The sequence below is a fragment of the Triticum aestivum genome, chromosome 7D (genome assembly GCF_018294505.1).
Source record: "Triticum aestivum cultivar Chinese Spring chromosome 7D, IWGSC CS RefSeq v2.1, whole genome shotgun sequence".
NCBI lineage: Eukaryota > Viridiplantae > Streptophyta > Magnoliopsida > Poales > Poaceae > Triticum > Triticum aestivum.
This window is the reverse complement of record NC_057814.1, coordinates 202386627-202411012: the sequence shown is the minus strand read 5'-3', so window position 1 is coordinate 202411012 and position 24386 is coordinate 202386627.

The window sequence follows — 24386 nt, the reverse complement described above, 5'->3', positions numbered from 1 at the left end:
GTGAGGGGGGGAGTGGGGTGTCGCTATGGTTTCGGGCACCCAGGGGAGGTTAGTAGAGGGCGCGGTTGGGCCGGCCTGGCGGCCTGGTAGCCTGCTGGGCCGAGGCCCAATTGGGGGGGGGTTGCTTTCTCTATTTTTTAGTTTTGTTTTCTGTTTTCTTTTCTTTATATATTTTCTTTTCTATTTTATTCTTTTAATTCCTGTTTTATAAAATATAAATACAACTCCTAAATTAATGTTATAATTTATTCTACTGCCCCAAAAAGTTTGACACCTAATTAAAATAGTTTGCATTATTATTATTTTTAAAAGGCATTTAATTAATTGTCATAGCTGCTGTTTTAATTACTTTAGAGCCTTTAAACATTTTATAAAAGTGTGGTTTCTCCACAATAATTATCTATGCATTATTTGGCAACACCCCAACATTTTAGTTTTAATATTTGAAAATCTTTACCGTTTGACTTTATTTTAAGTTTGAATTTCGAATCGATTTTGAACTAACACGAGATTAACAACAGTAACCATGGTGACGTGGCATCATTAACGTGGGATTACTGTATCATAATTATCCGGGCGTCACACTAACATTTGGTCAAAGTTAGCCTCGAAAAGTGCATTAGGCCCTGTAGATGGAAGGAGGCAGTAGTAGTGGAAGTGGATCCTCTGAAGTAGGTATCCCTGCCTTACCCTCCCTTTCGTTCACTTACTGGCGGACGCCATGCTTGCTAGGCCCTGCATGTCATTTACTCAATGGGTTCGGCCACGTCAGGGGATCCTCATCCGTAGTATACTTCCTCTGTTTTTATTTACTCCGCATAAAACGGAGGGAGTGGTAGTATAAATGATGCGGGCGGGGGAGGGGGAGGGAGGTCGGTTTGCTCTCAACTGTCGTCCCACAAGCGAGCGAAAACGCAAGAAGATGCGCGTTCCATTCGGTGAGCGACGTGGAGGGTCCAGCGTGCCGGGGTGCAACACGAACGCGACCAGAGCGATGTACAGCCAAACCGATTGACCGGTCGTCACCAGAACCACTATTCACACCAGAACCTTCGCTGCTCGGCATACGCCAGCCACTGCCCCAAAACCACACCTCCTCTCCAGCCCATCCCCCCACCTTTCGATCCCCTAGCCCGCATCAAGCGTCCCCTAATTCGCCGGAAAGCCATGGTGCACCGCAAGATCACGTACTACAAGATGCTGACGCCGGAGCGCCGCGCAGAAATCGTGGCGGCGGTCGGCGCCACAGACCTCCGTTCCCAAGCTCGCTTTGCGGCGGGCCAATCCCCGAGTTCTCTGGAGCCAAGCTACGAGGACGAGGAAGCAGATCCAATGTTCATGGCGGAGGTCACGACGCAGAAGGCCCCCGATGGGTATGAGATGATGGACGTCGACTTTGTGCCGGCGTCCGGGTCCCCCATGGTGCAGGCGGACCAACAGTTCAACCTTGCGATACTAAAGGAGGACCGGGAGGCAGAGGCTCAACTCGACGCGGAGCGCGCGTATGCCGCTGCCATCGAGGCTCTCCTGCAGGCGGAACCGGATGTCGTGGATGTGAACCGGGCGGCGGAGGCTCAACTTGAGGCAGAGCGCACGGATGCTGCTGCCATCGAGGCCCTCCTGCAGGCGGAACCGGACGTCCTCGACTTGAACCGGGCGGCGGAGGCTCAACTCGACGCGGAGCGCGCGGATGCTGCTGCCATCGAGGCCCTCCTGCAGGCGGAACCAGATGTCCTCGACTTGAACCGGGCGGCGGAGGCTCAACTCGACGCGGAGCGCGCGGATGCCGCTGCCATCGAGGCCCTCCTGCAGGCAGAACCGGACATGCTCGACTTGAACCGGGCGGTGCTCTTGTCCGTGCAAAGCACCCGCACGCTCCGCGTGAACGAGTAGCTGGAGGCCGAGGACAATCACGGTGCGGAGAAACACGTCGGCAGCTACGGCTGGTTCGCGCCGCCAGCCAAAGACGACGAGGCCGTCTCATTCCGCGAGCAGTGATAGTTTTTCTTTATGTTGTTGTTTTTAGGGATCTTTTGCTATGTAAAAACATATATTGTTATGCAAGTCTTCTGACTTTCATCATTTGGGTCAGTCTACCATTTCAGGTTGTTGGATGAATATCCTACATTTCCTAACCCTTCTTCCTCACCTCTTCTTCTTCCCTAATAGACCACCGCACGGGCCGTACGGATCCTCCCCAACATGCGCTTGGATAAACATACTGTATGAACAAAAATTATGTGTCTGCGGTAGGATGGCTGAGTTTGGTTTGTTCACATGCGGTAGCACGTGTCAGTGAGGGTGTGTTCCCTTGGTTGGGTTTGCAGCGTGCAGAAGCGACTGTGTGAGGGTGCGGAGCGACCGTGTGAGGGTGCGGTGCGACTGCGACAGCCGTGCGCAAGTGTACCTCCATTTCATTTTGAAAACTTTAGGCAAGCTTGACAAAAATGTGTGGCAAAGTATGGCAATGCAAGGCCTAGACCCAAACAGGATAAGTACGTACGTACTAGGAGTACTGGTGTTAATACAGAAAGGCGGGGTTTTCCTTCGCGGGATTAATTGATACAAATCCTCGTTTGATGTGTCAATTAATGCGTATTTTTTCTCCAAAGCCCAAAGAGCTAACCATCTCACTCCTCATCGCTTGATTAATGTAGCGCCATGCAAACCAACCTTCTCACTTCCGCATGCATGCAAGGATATATTAATGTCCTTGGTTGCTAGTACGAGGCAAACCCCATCAATTTTGCCTCGATTAGTGTTAGTGGCCTTTTGCAAATTGTAATTTTGATATACTGGCCTTGTGTACAAAAAAATGGAGGTAGTAACTATTTGACTTCCTTCCCCATTGAGGTGACGTCGACGATATCTGGAACGTTGTGGTTTGACGAAGTGCATTCGACGGAGAACACCGTTGAGGGAGACCACCGGATGCAAGTGCCGCCTGCAATCCGAGACAACCGCCTTATTTGCATCCAGGAAGTCCGTTGAACCAAAGGACGCGTAAATGTACTAGTACTACTAGTACACAATAGCGTCGTCCGTCCAGCTTAGTGCGGTGAGGTGGTTTCTTGAAGAAGACGATGGAGAAGCGGAGTCAGCGAAGAGTGAAATGATGGTTGCTTCGTCCGTGCTTTGTGATTTGACGCCTCAATGCTTTGTGATTTGTGATAGAAGGGACAGGGGAGTAGACTCTGTGCTCTATATTGTACATGTGTCCAAGCACGGGAGGAAGAGGAGAGATGTTGCATTTTTCTATTCCTTCAATCAATCAATCAGGGAGCTTCGGTTCCATCTTTTTGGCTTTGGCAGCACCGTCCACAATGGTTCCCATCGATGCCAAAAGCTATTTACACATTTGGCTACACATTGTGGATGCCCTTAACCGTACCTCTTGGTTTTGCTCCTGTGTGCTATCTATACAAATCTCAATTATATTGATCTAAAAAATTATAGAATCAACATTAGTAAAAAGGAGGTGATTTTGCTGCGCGGATGGCGGGGGAGGTTTCTTATTTTTAGAGGACGTTGGCCTGGCGGTTTGCTAACATGTGGTCCCACGTGTTAGTGCTTTACCAAGCCGATTGTCGGTGTGGAACGACACCTATGGGATCACAAGAATCCCTACTACGGTTGCCGGGGCGCGGGGTTGCGAGTAGAGTAGGGCTAGTAGATAGCACAAGCATCGTTTACCCAGGTTCGGGCCATGAGGATGCGTAAAACCCTAGTCCTGCTTTGGTGGGTGTATTTCAGAGAGTTCTTGAGCTCTAGAACTAGCTGTGGTCAGTGCGTGGTTCGAAAGAGCTGAATCCTTCTCCAGTATGCCATGGGCCTCCTTTTATAGTCGGAAGGGGCTACCACAGTGGCACACAGGAGGTGGAAAGGCATACAGTGCCCTGAGCTTATCGCTCGTATTACAGGACAAGATGCATTTAATGCGTAGCTTAGGTGTCCCCTTCCTTTATTGGGGATGGGGGCGAGGCCCGTCCCGTCCGTCGCTGCTCCTCCTCACTTTGACACGCGCCCTGGCCAGTGAGGCGCATGGTGCCATGTAGGCAGGCAGCTGAGGTGGCGCAGTGGCGGAGCCTTCACGAAGATCTGCATGCCGCCACGCAGGCGCTTGATTAGTTGGCCTGGGAGCTGCATGTTGCCACGCAGGTGCCCGCCCAGCTGGTTGGGCTGGCAGCTGCATGTGAACGGCGGTGGAAGCTTGGTTGGCATGGGCCTGGCGGTGGCCCTGCTGGTGTCCTTGGCGAGGGCCTTGCCGGGTGGCCTCGCAAGGGTCTCGCCGTGGCGCGCTGTCGTCCCCGGCAAGGGCCTTGCCGGGGGTCTGGTGGCCTTCCTTGGCAAGGATCTTGCCGAGGATCGTCGTCTTCTAATCCTCATCTGATCTTGAATATGTCTTCACAAAGATCTGCATGCCACCACGGAGGTGCCCCCGAGCCCTGGCCCAACGTGATGTTGGAGACCCTGGGCTCAAGGGTGGCTCGCTCTGTTGGTGCGGGGCGAGCTGTCCCGACAAGGATCTTGCCGGGGCTGCTGAGGCTGCCTTGCCGGGGGAACCTGCTTCGTCCCTCTGCTCTTTGTGGTCTTGGCCTTGGCGTTGGTCTTATTATCTTGGGCTTTGGTCTTACCTTGGCTCACCTCCCCTGTTCTGCTTGGCGTGACCGTAGGCGCGGCTCTGACTGCCCGTGCACAGGTATAGGGGTACAAAAACGCACCCCTCTTTTTGTACACCGACAGGAGCCCCTGGGCCTGGGCCACACATAGGCGTGACACGTTGTTGGGCGAGGCCCAAAACGGTGCGCGGGCAGGTGGGCGGTTTTACCGCGGTAAAACTTTTCGCGCGTTGCGCTTCCCACGACCCACGCGCGCGGCGCGGCATGGAGGGGTGTGCGTGACGTGGGCGGCATGCGTGGGGCGGTCTCCACACGCATGCGTCACATCGCAGTAAAGAGGCGGCTCGCGCCTTCCCCGTAAAAAGAGGGAGGCGTGGAGGCACGACTCATTTACTGAACGGGGCCGGGGCGCGATCTTCAAGGCGTCCACTCCCCATGATCACGGGGTGGGGAGAGGTCGCTTCGCCCGTCCCCTCGGTTCTGCACGTCCGCCACGCGTCCTCCATGCACCTAGGGTGGCAAGCGGTGGAGGCGGGAAACCGGGCCGTCGCTGGTTGGGGCCGCGTGTCGATCCTGATTCCCCATGCCTTTGGTGGCTGGATTGGCCGAGCGGGGCAGCCGAGCCCCGTCCCCGCCTCCTTATAAAGAGGGGGAAAGGGGGGAATGGCGTCCCGCACTCTTCCGTCATCTATCTCCTCTCGCTTCTTCCTTTCACTCGCCATGGAGAAGGGGAATCCTGGTCCCTCGACGATGGCGGCGAGGGTCGCCGCCCGACAGCGCGTCACTCCTCCTCCTGAGCCCGTGGTGGTGGAACCGGCCGCGAGGGGAAGGGGGAGGGGGCGAGGTCGTGGGGGAGGCCGGGGCAGAGGTCGTAGTGCTCGGGGAAGACGAGGATGGGGCGGCGCGCCGGCTTCGCCCCCGCCAATGATGCCTTTTCCAATGGAAGGCCATGTTGGAGACCAGCCCCGTGAGTTTTTCATCAGGCTGCGCCAGCCTCCGCATCGCCGTCTTCGTCTTCCCGCCCCGTTCGCTCGGGAGATGGAGCGTGACCCGCCCCAGTCCCTCAGATTGCACATGATGGGTTGTGGGAATGGGGGCACGCAGGTCGACGTCGACTTCCCGGCTCCTCGGGTCACGTACCTCCATCATGGGTGGAAGACGTTCGCTCGCATCCACAGCCTGACGGCGGGGCTCGTCCTCTACTTCAAATTAATGGAGGACGGCCTGCTCTTCGTCAAGGTTTCGGCAACTTCGGGACTCGCCTGAAGTGCTGCGTGGAGAGCTCCTCCGATGGAGATTCCGACAATGGAACCTCTATCTCAGGCGAAAGTAATGAGGAGGACAGCGGGGCAGACGGCGGGGACGAGTCCGACTAGGCGTCGGACGCCCCGCGCCTGGGCGGGTGCGGCAGCAGCAACATCTGCACCTGGCCGCTCCTCCGGCAGAGTTTTGCCGGGGGTGGGGCCAGCTCCATGAACTTCTCGGGGCCGTCTCCTTGGGCGGCTGGCGTCGGGAGGCTGCGGAAGAGGAAGAGGGCGGGAGGCAAGGCCGTCAACTCGGAGTACGCGGGCACCTACGCCTTCGTCGCGTACTGCCGGTCCTGCCGCCTCATTTTCCAGCTCCTTTCTCGGCACCATCATCACCGGCCCGCCCCTGGGCGGTCACCGAGGTGTTCTCTTGGTGCTTTCTGCCGCTCGTAGCTTGCCTAGGCGCCCCTTTTGCCCTCTCGCCTCCTTGACCTGCCTCCTGAGGAGAGGGACAAGAAAGGGATTACGGGCATCTTATCCTTCTTCTTTAGTTTGTAAGCCTGCGGGCCTTTGTTAAATTTAGAACTTGCAATCCCCTTGCTCATGTTTTTCATTCCGTACGAACTGTACCTGTATGGGATGTTTTTAATGAAAAAGGGATGCTTGCCGGGTTTTTCGTTCGTGGGTAAATCCCGCGACAAGGAGCGAACCCTTGTTATTGTTTAAGATAAACGTTTTTCGCCCGGTAACAGGCCTTGCCGTCCCCCCACTCCACTCGACCGTTCTCACGCTCTTGGCGGAGGCAGGGATGAAGTGGGCTTTAGGCTCCTTGTTCTACTTCCTTGCCGCCGTGGCTACAACCAAATCCGGACCCAGGAAATAATCCTTAGGTATAGGAAAAAGGGGAGCATGGCAACCTAGAGATAAAAATGAGGTTTCACATGCCCCAGTCCTGTTCGGAAATGCATGACAGAGGATAAAAGACTTATCTAGATCTGCAGCCCCCCGGCAATCTCATCTTGCCGCGGTTGGATCCTTGTGCTTGCAGCGCCCGACAACTGTGGTTTGCCGGGGTCGGGATGCCGGTCCATTTTCTTTCTTCCAAGTAGCTCGGCAGAAGTGCTCATGTGCCCTGCGAACCAAAAGAGGACAGAAGAGAAACAGATAGACGTGCACTTGACCTCTAAGCTAGGGGTTAGTCGCTGCTGAGCACTATCAACCCTAACCAAGGAAGAGACTCGACCTAGCATGCATGCTACGACTTAGGGCGCCAGCGCTACATTTATTTATGCACAGGGTCTGCGCCTGGCTTTGTACGAAGGGTTACATGCCTTGCCGGCAAAGATTGTACAAAAGGTGGCTTGCCGGGAGGCCCGGCAAGCCGCGCCTTATGGGTAAAACTTGCGAAGATGCTCGATGTTCTAGGAGTTGCTCACTGGGATGGCATCTTCGGTCTCCAGGCGGACTGCGCCGGGCCTGGTGACTCGTATTACCCGATAAGGGCCTTCCCACTTCGGCGTCAACTTGTTGGCATTCTTGGCCGACTGAACGCGCCGAAGAACAAGGTCGCCTTCCTCAAAGCTTCGGGCATGAACCTTGCGGCTATGGTAGCGGCGCAAGGCTTGCTGGTAGCGCGCTGCTCTCACAGCCGCCCGAAGACGATCTTCCTGAAGGAGCGTCGCGTCATCTTGGTGCAACTGCTCTTGCTCAAGCTCATCATAAGCAAGCACTCGAGGTGACCCGTATATGAGATCCGTGGGGAGAACTGCTTCTGCCCTGTAGACCAGGGCAAAAGGTGTCTGGCTGGTGGCTCGATTTGGCGTCGTCCTAATGGACCAAAGAACCGCCGGCAATTCATCAATCCAGCGCCTTCCGCTCTTGCGCAGCTTGTCAAAAGTCTTTGTCCTTAGGCCTCGCAACACTTCAGCATTCGCCCTCTCTGCTTGGCCGTTGCTCCGTGAGTGTGCCACGGAAGCAAAACAGACCTTGCTGCCGAGGTCTTGAATGTATTGCATGAAGGTGTGGCTCGGCTCTGGATCTCTTGCTCTTGTCGGTAGAGCTCTCTGGCACGTCCTCGACGGCAGCACAACACTCCGAGGAGGTGCGCTTGCCGGAGTGGGTGCGAGAGGTCTTGCCGGGCTTCTTCCTCCCTCCCGGGGCTTCAGCGGCAGGAGCAGGTGCCTTGGCGGCAGCTGCCGCAACTGCCTCCCGGCAGAGTTGGTTGGCGCAAATCAGCGCGTCCTTCTTGTCGGAGGGGACGGAGATGATGGTCAACGGCCCGGGCATCTTTAGCATGTTGTAGGCGTAGTGTGACGCCGCCATGAACTTGGCTAGTGCCGGGCGGCCGAGGATCCCGTCGTAGGGCAAGGGGATCTCGGCCACGTCGAAAACGATCCTCTCTGTCCTATAGTTCAACTCTCCTCCAAATGTCACGGGCAGTGTGACCTTTCCCTTCGGCTGGCTCCTCCCCGGATTGACCCCTTGAAACGTGCCCGTTTCCTCGAGGTCTCCATCAGGGATTTGCAACCTTTTGATCACGACAGGCGAGATCAGGTTCAGGCCGGACCCGCCGTCAACCAACATCTTGTTCACCCGGAGGTTGCGTATCGTTGGTGAGACCAACAATGGCAAACACCCGACCGCGATAGTGCGGTCAGGGTGGTCCTCGGCGTCAAAGATGAGGGGCGTGCTGGACCACTTCAATGGCTTCTGAGCGTCGAACGACGGCTCTGCTGCTGTAATCTCACGCGGCCACTGCTTGAGCTGGCGGTGAGAGGTATGCAGCGAGGCGCCGCCATTGACGCACATGGCCTCCGTAGCCTTCTGGAACCCTTGCTCACCAGACTCGTCATCCTCGTCGTGATCATCATCTTCTTGTCTCTTGTCACGGCCCCGGGCGGGCCTCTCTTGCTGGTTGTCCTTGCCGGGGCGGCCTCCTTGGCCGCCACGCTTCTTGCTGGATCCCTCAGCACCGTCCTGGTCCTTCTCCCTGTCCCGCCTCTCGTACTCAGCCTTTTGCTTCTCAGCAAGCAGCTCGACTTGTCGGCAGTTCTGGAGGTCGTGGCCCTTGGTGCGGTGGATCTTGCAGTATTGCTTGCCGGAGCTCCCTGGCTTGTCGGTAGCCGCCAAGGCCCGGCAGGCAGCGCACCCAGCAATCTCCTTATCGGGAGCGCCTGCCTTGACCTTCTTGCCGGCACCGGTGTCTTCAGATCCCTCAACGGCAAGCACGACCTTGCCCTTGCGTTTCCTGTTGCGACGCTGGCCCTTCTTCGTCGGGGTAGCGGCGTCCTCATCGGTAGAGTCGGTTTCCGCGCAGGCGTCTTCGCCGGCGTACTTCCTTCCCTCTTCAACCCGGGCGCATCTATCTGCCAGAACATAGAGCTTGGCCACATCCTTAACCTTGGTCATCGCCAGCTCCTCGCGCATCTTGCGATTGCGCATGTTCTGGTGGAACGCGCTAATTACAGCGGCGGGATGAACGTCGGGGATGTTGTACTGCACCCGGCTGAATCTCTGGATGTACTTGCGCAGGGTCTCCCCTTCCTTTCTGGGGAATGATATGCAGATCACTGGCCTGGCCATGAGCTTGGTGGCCACCTATGAAGGCGCCAACGAACTCATGGCACAGATCCGACCAAGAAGAAATGGAATCCACCGGCAAGTGCATCAACCAAGACATCACATTGGGCTTGAGCACGAGCAGGAAATAGTTGGCAAGCACCTTGTCGTCGCGAGCCCCAACAACCTGCATCGCGATGGTGTAGATGCTGAGGAACTCGGACGGATGGGTCTTGCCAGTGTACTTCTCGCCGACGTCGGGCTTGAACGTGCGGTGGGACGGCCACTGGAACTGCCGCCGGAGCCCCCGGTGCCGGGTGGTCCATAGCGGGCCCCGCCCGCTTGTCCGACTGGCGACGCGTTTCGCGCCGGCGCTCGACGGTGGTTCGAGCGTCTTCGTGAGCTCGTTCCCGAAGGACCTGGCGCTGGTCGTGGAGGGTCCGCGGGTCGGACGATCGATGCTATGGAGATGTTATCACAAGCGTTGTCACGACGGGCCGACGCCCGTGGTGGCTGGCGAGGAGAAGGAGAGTGCACCGTGGCCGCAACTCCCCCGGTCCCCCAGCGCCAGCATGCGGTGGCTCGGTGGAGCACCGACCCGAGGGTCCCGCCGATCGCGGATCGTCCTTGTTGGCGACGGCGACGAGGCTCCGGATGGTGGCCCTCCACTCGTCAAGCTTCTCCGCAGCAGGAGGGAAGTCGAGGAGCATCTACGAGCGCGCCAAAGCTTCTATCGGCTTGGGCGGCGGCGACAGCTGCGTGGATCGCGGCGCGCTTCGACTTCTAACTACGTTAGAAGGAGCTCCGTTACGACCCAGCGGCTATGTGCCATTTTCGCCAGCGCTTCCACGGGCGTGCTGAACCCCTTCATCCTGCGGACGACGCACGGGGCTCTTCCCACGGCGGTGCCCAGGGTCACCAACGCGGTGACGCTGCTCGACGCGCACACCATGGGAAGAGCGCGTAGTGGTCGCCGGTGTGGGCGTCCTGGAGTTCGCCGCGCCGCCTGGAGGTGGCACAACGACACCCCTGGAGGGCCCCGCGCCGCCTGCGGGGGGCCCAACTCCGTCTTTGGATCCGGCGACATGTAGCCGGTCGTCTGGTGCGCGAACGACGCCGCTCGCCAGGCTCTGACTACTAGGGCGATGCTGGTGCTCGCGGACCGCGGCCCGGGTCCTGTCTGCGACCGGTTCACTGCCCGCCCGCACCGGCACGGGCCTTTCGGCTCCCAATGAGCCGACCGCCGTGGCCGTCTTCTTCTTCAGAGCCATGGCGATGAAGAACTGCTAGGCTAACTACTAGACCAGATTCTCACAATTGCGCCCCCCTACCTGGCGCGCCAAAGATGTCGGTGTGGAACGACACCTATGGGATCACAAGAATCCCTACTACGGTTGCCGGGGCGCGGGGTTGCGAGAAGAGCAGGGCTAGTAGACAACACAAGGATCGTTTACCCATGTTTGGGCCGCGAGGATGCGTAAAACCCTAGTCCTGCTTTGGTGGGTGTATTTCAGAGAGTTCTTGAGCTCTCGAACTAGCTGTGGTCAGTGCGTGGTTCGAAAGAGCCGAATCCTTCTCCAGTATGCCATGGGCCTCCTTTTATAGTCAGAAGGGGCTGCCACAGTGGCACACAGGAGGTGGAAAGGCGTACAGTGCCCTGAGCTTATCGCTCGTATTATAGGACAAGATGCATTTAATGCGTAGCTTAGGTGTCCCCTTGCTTTATTGGGGACGGGGGTGAGGCCCGTCCCGTCCGACGCCGCTCCTCCTCACTTTGACACGCGCCCTGGCCAGTGAGGCGCGTGGTGCCATGTAGGCAGGCAGGCAGCTAAGGTGGCGCAGTGGCGGAGCCTTCACGAAGATCTGCATGCCGCCACGCAGGCGCTTGATGAGTTGGCCTGGGAGCTGCATGTTGCCACGCAGGTGCCCGCCCAGCTGGTTGGGCTGGCAGCTGCATGTGAACGGCGGTGGAAGCTTGGTTGGCGTGGGCCTGGCGGTGGCCCTGCTGGTGTCCTTGGCAAGGGCCTTGCCAGGTGGCCTGGCAAGGGTCTTGCCGTGGCGCGTTGTCGTCCCCGGCAAGGGCCTTGCCGGGGGTCTGGTGGCCTTCCTCGGCAAGGATCTTGCCGAGGATCATCATCTTCTAATCCTCATCTGCATGCCACCACGGAGGTGCCCCCCGAGCCCTGGCCCAACGTGATGTTGGAGACCGTGGGCTCAAGGGTGGCCCACTCTGTTGGTGCGGGGCGAGCTGTCCCGGCAAGGGTCTTGTTGGGGGAACCTGCTTCGTCCCTCTGCTCTTTGTGGTCTTGGGCTTGGCGTTGCTCTTATTATCTTGGGCTTTGGTCTTACCTTCGCTCACCTCCCCTGTTCTACTTGGCGTGACCGTAGGCGCGGCTCCGACTGCCCGTGCACAGGTATAGGGGTACAAAAACGCACCCCTCCTTTTGTACACCGACACCGATCCGCGTCCCACATGAGGCAGAACAACGGCAGAAGCAACACGTGGTTAACTTGAAGAAGATCTTATAAGAAAACTTGAAGAAGATGAGGGAGAAGCGGATTCAGCAACGAGTGAAATGATGGTTGCTTCGTCCCTCCAACTTCTTTTTTTTAGCATTATTACTTCGTCCCTCCAACTTCTTTTTTTAGCATTATTACTTCGTCACAAGGTGCAGCTTTGTGATTTGACGCCTCATTGCTCATTACTACACCGGCGCCATGACTGGGGTGCTTCACCCCTGCTGCTCTGCACTGTATTTCGGTATGGCACGTGGACCCAGTAGCATGATGTCCCACATGTCGGCGAACGGGACTAGAACATTTATGAAAGCGAGCGCTCCACTCTTATGACGGAGGAGTACACGACATGGCGGCCCCGTGAACTGTCACTTGTACTGTATAGTACTATAGTTTTGCTGTTTCGCACGATCCATTGATACAAACCCGATTAAACAGGAAAGGGCGGGATTTTTCCCGCGCGGTAGATGATACTGGCCATACATTTCAAAGGCACTTTTAATGTATGCAAACTGAATAATTAAGTAACAATATGATATCTAGTAAAACTAAAAACACATATGATTTATTATGTTAGAGTGTAGTAGTAGTGCTGTATTGCATAGTTGTTACATGTAACATGCGAGAATGTGTAGAGATGTAGTTTTGGAGGTCCTACAGAGAGAAAAGCGTAACACGGTCACCGAACTTCAGAATACACTCATTACGGTCACTATATACATTTTGCGGTGATTATACGGTCACTTGCTCACCGTTCAGCATCAGATTGCACTCTGTTGACCGGCCAAATAGTCTGCGTGGCACCATGTTGACTAGTTAAACTGACCACATTCCTTGTGGGTCCCACATGTTAGTTCACATAGGAAAAAGGTCAGATAGACACAAATTTACCCAGGCGCGACAAGACTCCAACCCGTGCGCGGGAATCACCTGGTTGTGTATGTGTTTGTCAGGGCCTGGTGTGTGCGCGTGCACGTGTAGGTTCAGCACTTGAGCATGAGAGTGTGTGTTGGTCGTGTGGTGTGTGCATGCATGCGTGCATGTGTGCGTGTGAGCGTTGCGTGCATGCGTGGCTGCGTGTGTACGTGTGAGTGTTGCGTGCATGCGTGGCTGCATGTGTTCGTGTGAGTGTTGTGTGCATGCAGTTCGTGTGCATGCGTGCGTGTGTGTATAATCACCACACCAGCTCCTGTGTGTTAAAACAGATGGCTCAGCATACCAATACAAGGCCACCTTGTCCGCTGTGCCCGCGGTCATGACTTCGAACCACCGTCCAATATTTTTTTGTCGTTTGTTTTCATTCTTACTAGCAAGATGCCCGTGTGTTGCATGTAACATCAAGATGCATTTGTATGACTAGTTTATCTTGTGAGAGAAAATGATGAACGAGGGAAGGCCTTATTTGCAAATGTGGAGAGGTGTGTGGGTACCTTTTTGCAAAATTTCCATAGTTTCCTTCCTACCCGTCAGATATAAATCGGACGGCCTATGTTGCAGGATGGCAGGCACACCATCATCACCAACTCTGTTTTTTATCTCGAACTCTTATAAAAAGACTCAGTTGGTGATGATGGTGTGTCTGCCATCCGTCATTTCTGACCATTAGATCTACATCTAATGGCCGCGAGGTAAGTTGTGGCATTTTTGCAACAATAGCCCACTTCTCTGCTCCAATTTGAAGAAAACCCCTTATTATCTTGAAAGCAACCACATCCCTCCCTCGCCTCATCAAAACAACCTGAGAAATATATTTTGAGTGAAACATAATATATTTTTAGTGGTATATATGTATATCAAAACAAGAGTGTTTTCTTTCAAGTTTGTGAACAAGTATTATTCTACTTTGGATCCGTTGCAACGCACGGGCACATTGCTAGTAAGAGTGTAGAAGAGTAGATACAAGCCGACAGGTGGGCCCAATGGTAGTGAGATAATGTGATGCAACACTAGAGGTGCAACGTGGAGCGTTTAACTGGTCAACTAGTCGCGTCTTGAGCAAATACATAGCTCTATGGTGAGCCCATGACTGTATTATAACCACAAAACGTAAATGGTGACCGTAATGAGTGGATTCTGAAGTCCGATGTACGTGTCATGCTTTCGCTCCAAATACAATGATCGTCACTGTATATATCGCGAGAGAAGGATTAAACATGTGTGAATGTGCTGGGGGCTTACTTTTAGAGGACCTGGAGATAGTTTGTGTGCATACGTGAAAGGGGCGTAGAGGGGGTGTATGAGATGGGGAGAGAGATGCTCTTCGTTTCTCTTTATTATGACTAATTTTATATATAGTATAAACATATAAAAATTCACAGTGCGGCACCATGCAATGCAAATTAACGTTCATACTCCTCCATATAACTTTGTAATGTTGTATATATGTAGAAATTCTAAAATAATATTTTGGCCACACTTTATTCAAAAGGAATGTTGTATGCGAAATAAACGTGAAGCAAGGGCTTTTTAGATCAATGGGGTACGTGATGTAACATGTGTGAATGTGTAGTTGATGTATTTGGCAGGGCCTAGAGAGGTATGTGTGTGTATTACGTTTTCGAGAGAGGCATGGATAGAGGGGCCGGCGGGGGGAGGGGACGTGGGAGAGATAGCACGAGAAATGAGAGAGGTCTAGAGAGAGAGAGACTAATATATGATGTCATGGCGAGAGATTCCCTTGAGTGTGTATATACAAGGGGGGAGGGTATAGAGGCACGAGGAGATTTTTTGTGTGGTGTCTGTGTTGGTATGTGTAGGTGTGAGAAGATAACGAGACCTGGGGGCAGAGGTGAGGCCCTTGGTTCGGTTCCGTCCTGTGCCACATTGGTCGGCCCGTGACACACTTAGGGAGACCCATGGATGACTTGTCATACAAGACAACGATAGCAGAATTGTGAAGGACTCTGTGTCCACTGATAAAGCCGGCTAGGATTTGTAACCCTAGGTTATCGGACTAAGGTAACCCCTTATCCTTGATATTACTATTCATCCAACCTAACTTTAAGGGCATCCTACAGAATGCTCTGCTAGAATCATAATCGTCGATTAGGAAGAGAGGTGTGAGACAATGCGTGAGAGACATGCCTAAAGATAATGTGCATACAGGAGACACGTAGGCAGGTCTATGTATATAGAAAGGGTCGATGGGGATTGTGTGTGTGTATGCTTGTGAGAGGAAGAGTGCTTGTGATAATGGTTAGTGAAAACAGTCGTAAATGGTTACGAGAGGGAGGGAGGGTTATATCGAGAGCATGTCTGTGAGAAAGAGACCTCAGGAGAGAGTGTGCGAGCATGTGTGAGAGACCACCGATGGAGAGTGAAACTACACGTAAAAGACTGATGTACACATTGATTAAAGATATAAATTGTATCCAAATATTAAGATGGGATCATGATATTTGCAATTCGCGTAAGGAACGGTCATTGATCCATCAGACATCTAGATTTTATCGAATTTGAGCATGTCTATGTAATTATTCGACATAATTGATCCACATAGTTAGTATTTTGAACTCCAGACAATGCATCGATTTAGCAATCGAATATAAACGTGAGTATAGTTCATGTTGTGTGTGTAAAGCACATTATACATACCAAAGTTACACAATGAACATTATAAATAGCTAGCTATGAACTAGCATACATTTGAATTCAACTTAAGGTGGTTTAAAAAAATCGAATTCAACATGAAGTCCATTCAATTATTTGAATTCGATATCATGGCATTTGTAAATCATACCGAAGTTATGGGGGTACCAATCTTTGCTCTGATTTTGTACATAATAGCATATATAGTCGTGTACAAAATATATTCAAATTTAGCTCCTCCATTCCAAAATAAACGTAGTTATAGGATTTTCAATTGTCAAAATTTCAAAAAGAAGGGGATAATTTAACGAGGTTTTCAAACATACAAGGTCAAATTTAACGTTGTCTATTTAGGTCAATCCGCAAAGTTCAAGAGTACTCTAAACGTGAATGCTTCTGTTTCAAAATTTCGAACGAAGCGCCAAAAGAGCATCTACTCGCCCGAAATCGCGTGACCAATGTTTGGTAGTAGAAGGAAATTACTTTTCTAACTCCGACCCGTGAAACCTACCAGCCCGACGTCCAGAGGTGTAAACCGGGGTAGGTTTGTAGCTTCATCTAGACGCCACGCCACCGCCTCCGAAAAACATTCATACACAATGGCCGCCTAAGCACACATGCGCGCGGCCGAAATTGCTCCCGCCCACTATTTGGGACACCTGGGATTACCATCCTACCCCGACACGCAGTAGGTCTAAAATTTAAGAGGGGGGGGGTAAAGTTTGTAGTTTCCCCAAATTTCAAACAAGCGCGTCCCATCTGTTCAAAAAAGCCAAAAACAAGCGCGTCCCAGACCGAAACATGGTTCTCCCTTAGCTCCCCCCGCCCCCGCCCCCCATCCGATTCCCCATTCGTACTGCGTGGGCGCCAAAACTACCTCTCCACCAGCCGCGAAACCCCGGCGTCCTCCGTCCGCCACCCCATCCCACCCATCAACCGCCTCCCTCCTCCATCATGCCGGAGCCGATACCCAGACGTCGTCGTCCACCACAACCTCGACCACAATGCCCTCCATGGCTAGTAGTTGAAGCCGAGACCGAGCCGTCCATACCCGAGCCAGTTCAACCACGCTGTCCTGCGCCTCACCGCTGCCGCTCCAACTTCGCCACCGTCCACCGCACCGAAGCTGTTCCTGCTACGCCGTCCTTCGCCGCCTCGGATCTGATTCCCCTCCGCCGACATACGGCGACAGCAACACAGTCAACAATTTGGCCATGGGTTCGTCCAAGCCTGCACCCTCCTCCAGAACATCGGTTTCCCCGGCAAAAAGAAGAAGATCGGCGCGACATGTGGAGGCGACCACACCGGCAACCAAAAATGGTACTCATCTTCCCTTATTCGTGCAAATCTTACGTGTCTGCTTGCACGACATTCATGCCACAGAAGACACTAGTTGACCGCTTCTTCTTGATAGTAGATGTTCCGAGTTACTCGCGATGCACAAGGTTTCTCCTCATATACTATTTCACCTTAGCTACAGGTTCGTCGCCCCCTGGATTTCAATTCCTGGTTAGTTGATTCCCAATGAACGGAAGCATTCCCCGGCGTAACAGGCGCTAGTCCGCCTATTACACCGGGGAAGCAGCGCCTCGGTGTTTATCTTAGGGGCGTGTGGGGCCTAGAGCTACTGGCGCCCGATCTGGAGGTCGGCCGGGATTAAAGGGATGGCCTGGGGGCGCTGCCAAGCACGGCGGTGGTGTGAGGTCGAGGGGAGGGCGGGGCGGCGGAGGCAGGGGTCTGGGCCGGTGGTTGCTGGCGGTTCGAGAAAGTGTCAACAGTGACTGGCGGGAGTTAGACGAAGGCCATCTGCTCGTTCCTTATAGATCGGACGGTTCATAAAAAAATCGATTGACCTATTTATTTTCAGCCGACTGTTATCTTGATAGGACCACATGTGGTGGTGTGCCGGAGGAGTACCTGCATTTCCTGTGCTCATATATTAGAAAATCATATGGAGTAGAATCTAATTTTGTTTGCCATGCAATGTTGTAGAGCTATCATATGTCAGCTGTCATTTATTTTTCAGCCACCTGCTATCTGCTACTTTTACAGTGCACTAGTTCTGCACACACTTCACCCATACTCTCACTATTGTGTTTTTATGCAAGGGTATTTCAGACCCTGCCTTGACAGAAGCAGAAAAGAGTAGAGAGAAGTCGCTCCAGTCTGGTACGCGGTTAGGCCAGACACATTTCAAGGCTTTAAAGGGTGTAGTGTCAGCAGATGGAGACGGGAAACGTAGCTCTGGAGTTGATGATCTCACTCGCCGTGAACCACCATCCCAGGTGCTTGCTTTAACTTCACGGTGTCATATGTGGTTGCATGTTGCATATGGTGTATAGCTTGTATTCGAAAGGCCAAAGTCGGTCTTTATCAAGATAAGGAAAGCTATTTTTTACATGAACCACCATCCCGGGAGCACGAGAAGACAAATAGCTAGTCAGGGCACTGGCCGAGCCAGTGACAAGCCTAGCACAGACATGCATCACCTGGAAGCCAACTAAAAAGCCACGATGGTGGCGAAGCAGCCCGCCTCCCACCAGGTCTCAGGTCCTAGATGATCATGCTCACCACTCCAGCCGGATGTCTAGCTTGTATTGCTTCCAATTTGGTTAAATTGCATCTGCTTAGCTTACATACTATACCTTTGAATATGACATGCCTTCTTGTTTTTGGTACATACTAGTAGATCTGTCTATTAACCATGTTCTTACATCAAACTAATGTTCTTGTGTATCCCTCATCAATCACTTATGATGAGGCAGTCAGGCCAGTGGACTACTGTGATAAAAGATCCTTATTTAAAGAATGCAGCGTCAGCCTCCCCACATGATTCTCATGAAACAGCAAGGCTAGATGAAGATAGTGAACGTAGCTCTATAGTTGATTACCACATTTCCCCTACACTAGCATCGCAGGTGCTTGCTCTAACTTGGCAGCGTGATATGTGGTTGCATGTTGCATATGGTGTCTAGATTATAATTCTTCTAATCTGGTTAAATTGCATGTGCTATTCTGCTTAGTTTATACATTATACCTGTTAATGTGACATGCCTTCCTGTTTTTAGTACATAGTACATCTGTCTATTAAGAATGTCCTCACATGAAACTATTGTTTTTTTTGCATCCCGCATAAATCAATATGACGAGACACCTTCAGTATATGCAGTGCGATATTAGTTGCATATTTCATATGATTTATAGCATGCGCTGCTTCTAATTTGTTGAAATGCCATTTATGATGGGACACTTTTAACTTGGCAGAGTCATATTGGTTGCATCTTTCATGTGGTGTCTAGCTTGCATTGCTTCTTATTTGTTGAAATGGTCTCTGCTTTGTTTACACAAATAGTTGTGAATATGCCATGCCGTCCTGTTTTTCGTATTATTCCATCCTGGAATCATGTATTTGCCTTACATCAAAGTAGTGATTGTCAGTATCATGCACGAATGAGTTCTGAAGAGTGAATTTTATTGCTTTTTCTTGTCAGTTTTACTTGACAATTCAAAATCAATAAAGCGGAAAGATGTTAGCAAGGCAGCGGATGTAGGTGCTCCTTCCAAACGGAGGGCCTCTACAGATTATACTCCTCCATTCCCCCAAGATGATTTCCAAGACAACACATGCATAGACACTCAACGTAGTTGTGTTGGTGATGAGCACGTCTCCCCTAGTGCACCATCACAGGTCCTCCCTCTAACTTGGCACTGTTATATGTGGTTGCATGTTATGCATGATGTCTAGCTTGTATTGCTTCTAATTTTGTTGAATTTCATCTGCTTACTTTACACATTATACTTGTGACTAAGACACGTGTTCCTGTTTCTAGAACATACAATATCTGTCTATCACACCATGTTCTTAAATCAAAGTACATCAGTTCTGAAGAACTAAATTGTTATTCATTTTTCTTGTCGGCTTGACTTAACATGGCAGAGAGAAATAGGAAGCAACACAGAACGACAGGGAAAGGGAAGCGGAACAATCCTGCAGATTCTGCTGGTACTGATGGTGCAATAGAAGGTCAAAGTCCTGCGGAAAATTGTACCGACAGGGTATCCCGTGCTACACGAGCTGCAGAACAAGTCAAACAGAAAAAAATAGCTGCCACCAAACAAGCAGAGACAACCCTAGTTGTTGCAACACCTTCCACTGTACCACCAGCTGCACGATTTACTCGTTGGTCAACTCAGCTAGCAGCACGTTCCCAAGCTCCCTTGCAACCTGACACTACTTCCGAAGCACTCTTGACACAAGATGAGTTGGCACGATCATATGAACTTTGTGAGGTTCAACAACAAGAAGGTAGTTGCTGGAGTCAAGTTACAGTTGCATGCTTCTTTATATGTAGTCTCAGAGTTTGATGTACACTAGCACTTCCTATTTTCGTTGTTGGACTAGCACCTAGGCGCAAGAGGAAACAAACATCAGGGATAATGCTCGATAGGTTAACTAAATCTAGAGGAGGAAGAATGGAGATCCGTTTTGAGGCAGGTTTAAAAAGGCCACGTAATGCTACAGAGTCAGCCAAGTTAGTATCAGAGGCAGCAGTTGCCGTTAGGTGTCATGTACGTATCCTCCCAACATGGATTCAGTACAGGAATGACAAAGACGAAAGCCAGTTCAACACCTTCCTCGACCATTTATCTATAAGTATGGTTATGTATGGAAACTAGTAATATCGTCTTGCTCTATCCAATACTTTCTAGGTTGCTGATAATGAGACTCCCATAATTTTCAACAGATGAGGTTAAAATTGGATAGCCAAGATGATGCAACCAGACAAGCTTGCACCCATGTTTTCAAGTCTGCTCTGCGACAGTATCGGTATAACTTGAGGAAACTCACTCTGAAGGTGAGGCTAACAGTGAACTTGCCCAAACATCTCCAGTGGAAAATATATCGGATGAAGACTGTAGAGGCCTCGTTAAACACTAGTCTGATCCGAAGTATCAGGTACATTATATATATATATATATGTGATCAGATCACATGTTGAAGTCCTATTTACGCATGTGCCACCCAAATCTATCTTCTTGTAAGTGAACTGTTCAAAGAACATGGCCAACCGTACGAAAGTGAAATTCCAACAGACGACAGGATCTCGTAGCTATATTGCACACTGCGAGGCTCTTGTAATTAGCTGCTGTTTCACTCTTTTCGCTGTACCATATTATCAGATCTATATTGACTTGTTCCAAATGCAGAGGAAAGCCCGCAAGGACCAAAAAGTACCTGAACCAAATGCTATGGAAATCTTCAAGGACTGTCACACCAGCAAGACGAAGGGCATGACTACACTAGTCAAAGCCGCTGTTGTAAGTCCTTAATCCTCAGGCCTTTTAACTACTACTTACTCTGACTTGTGCCTTGAACTGCATGGTTTGCAGCCAATGTCTATTACTCTTTTGAATTTTATACACAATTGTCTTAGCGTATCATGGCACCATACAAGGTTTAAGAGAGAGGAGTGATGTTCCTTTGATCTTGACCTGTAATCTAGTTCCGTGCTGGACTTGCCCACACAATGTTACAATTGCCTGTTTGTCTATTCTCAGTTGTTTTGTGATATGAATGATGTCATACTATGCTTACTATATTATAAACTTTGTCTCTTTATCCTTAGCTGTCAATACAATGTGAAGAAATAGACAATACATTAGCCATGGTACATGGTCATATGTTTGGAACTTGGTTTTATTATGTACTTCGCAGTAAAATACAACTAATATTTTACATGGGTTCACCAGAATAAGTTCTGTATATAGACCAAAGCTATTTTGTTTGGTTTTGTTGCCTCCTTAATAGCTTCTGTTCTGGTACTACTCATGTAAAAACTCAACTTTTCAGGAAGCTATGGAAAAAATGGTGGAACCGCCACCTTCTGAAGGTGGCGAGGCAACTATAACCGCAATGTCATCTCTTGCTGCAGTGGGTCAGTACCTGTCCACTAACAGTGCCAAAAGCACGTTCCTGTGTAATACTGGGTTGGTTGTTAAGGCAATCTCGTCCAAACTGCCTCATGATCAAGATATGCAAGCTGAAAACAATGTTATATCTGCGCTCCAGACACAAGTCCATTCCTTAACAGAGACCCTTTGTGAAACAAGGACATACATTGTTCGATGTCGTCAAGATATGCATGGTTTTGAAACCAGACTATCAGACATTTGCTATGTTGTTCAGGAGCCTAGGAGAAATGAAGGCGAAGGTTATGGTGCTCCATCGGACAATACAGCATGAAAATGTAACAGTCAGGTCAAATTAACTGAGCTTCTAAACTTCTGGTGGTGCATTTATCTGCCATACTGTTAACTTTTATGCCAACTTTCCTTTTGTTTTATAGTTGTAATTTGTTATGTTGCGATATAAAATTTGTTCTTAACGTCCAGCCACTGGCTGAAGAAAACAACATGCCATTTTTGTATAGTGTAGGGTGTTCCCTATATTTGCACTGGTGGCGATCTTTGATGCCGAGTGGATGTAATCTGTGCAATCACCTTAATAGCCTAGCGTTAGTTTCGGGTTTATTTATTTCCTAGTCTTCTTTTTCCCTGGTTCGCTAGTGGCCGCAACAACCATGGGCCATATACGGACCGTGGTAGCATTGACCCTGCTAGGGGCCGTATGATCCATGGGCCTCCTGTCGGTGTCAAAACCGGCGGATCTCGGGTAGGGGGTCCCGAACTGTGCGTCTAAGGTCGATGGTAACTGGAAACGGGGGACACGATGTTTACCCAGGTTCGGGCCCTCTCTGTGGAGGTAATACCCTACTTCCTACTTGATTGATCTTGATTAATATGAGTATTACAAGATTTGATCTACCTCGAGATCGTAATGGCTAAAACCCTAAAAGTCTAGCATGTATGACTATGATTCTTCTTCTTGCCTCTACGGACTAAGCCCTCCGGTTTATATAGACACCGGAGGGGACTAGGGCTATACAAAGTCGGTTACAGAGAAACGAATCTTCATATCAGGTCGCCAAGCTTGCCTTCCACGCCAAGGAGAGTCCTATCCGGACACGGGAGAGAGTCTTCGGTCTTGTATCTTCACAGCCCATCAGTCCGGCCCACGTACCATAGCCCGGATGCCCGAGGACCCCTTAATCCAGGACTCCCTCAGTAGCCCCTGAACCAGGGTTCAATGATGATGTGTCCGGCGCACAGATTGTCTTCGGCATTGCAAGGCGGGTTTCTTCTCCGAATACTCCAACACAGTCTTCGAACACAACGACCATGTCCGGCCCTGCAAAACGAGCACCACACAAAACCGCAGAGAGTATAATATTTCACGAGTCCAATCCGCTGACAAATTTTTGTAACATGATACCACGTTATCACCCGGTTATTATTTCGAACCGTTTTTCGGTCTGCCGCTTCGAGATGTGGTCTCACTGGCATGTCTTGTCAAAGCAGATACCGTGTCCCCTTATTGCGGGATTCTCATCAATACAGGCGTGGGTAATCCAACCGTGCCGTCTGCACGGCCCTTGGGAACAGGCGAGTTTTAAGGTGAGTGGGGAGGCGCTTGATATTCACTGCCTTTACAAGGAGATAAGGATTCCCTTCTTTCACCCACGCCTTCTCTCTCTCTCTCTGCCCTCCCATTTTCGAGCTCCAGCGCCCAAGTCCTCATCTTTTCTGCCTCGAGAAAGAACTCGACCATGTCCGGATCTGGAGCGCAAGGCAAGTGGATGGCCTCCTCCGTCAAGGAGAAGGGCATCACCAAGCTTCGGGAGGCCGGGTACCTGGTGAAAGAAATTGCCCATCGGCTTCCGGCCAAGGGGCAAATCGTCCCCACACCAAAACCCAATGAAAGGGTGGTGTTCATCCCCCACTTCGTCCGCGGGTTAGGGTTTCCTCTCCACCCTTTCGTCCGCGGACTCATGTTCTATTACGGGCTAGATTTCCATGATCTAGCCCCAAACTCCTTCCTCAACATCTCGGCATTCATTGTCATGTGCGAGGCCTTCCTCCGTATTCCACCCCACTTCGGACTGTGGCTTAAGATCTTCAACGTGAAGCCGAAGGTGGTGGATGGCCAACACGCAGAGTGCGGAGGTGCCATGGTGAGCAAGATGCCCAATGTCACATGGCCCAAAGAGTGGCAGAAACTGTGGTTCTATATCACAGAGCCCCGCGATGCCACCTGGGCCGCGGCTCCTGAATTCAAGTCCGGAGCTCCAATGCTGCTAACCTCCTGGCTAGAGAAGGGCCCGAATTGGTCTTCGTCGGACGAGCTAACAGCGCTCAAAACGCGCATCCAAAGCATGGTGGACAAAAACATCAAGGTCGTCAACGTGATCCAGGTGATGCTAGTTCGCCGGATCGTTCCATGCCAGAGCCGGACTTGCCATTTATGGGAATTCAATCCGGACGAGCACCAGACGTTGGAACGGCTCTTCGGAACCACACACAATGATATCTGGAAGGTGCTCTTCAAGGGCAACAAGACGCCGCCGGAGACAACCGAGGACCGCGGGCACGCCCTGGCCCATCCCGCCAGTGCAGTAAGTATTTCACGTTTCAAGGTGCATACTTTACTTGCTTAGTCAGGGAAGATATCTAAACCTCACTATTTGTTTTTCCAGGGCTGGACAAAGAAGGTGGAGTGGATTCGGTGTCCGGCTCCGCTGCCCGAGGAACCAACAATTCCACTTCTGGCGAAGATGCTGGTTCCGGCGGCCTACCAGGCGCCGGAGAAGAAGGCCAAGAAGAATGCCAAGGGGGTCCGGAGTGGCCTGCTACCTCTTGAGCACTGCGTTGGTTTTCCCTTGAATAGGAGAGGCTGATGCAGTAAAGCAGCGTAAGTATTTCCCTCAGTTTTTGAGAACCAAGGTATCAATCCAGTAGG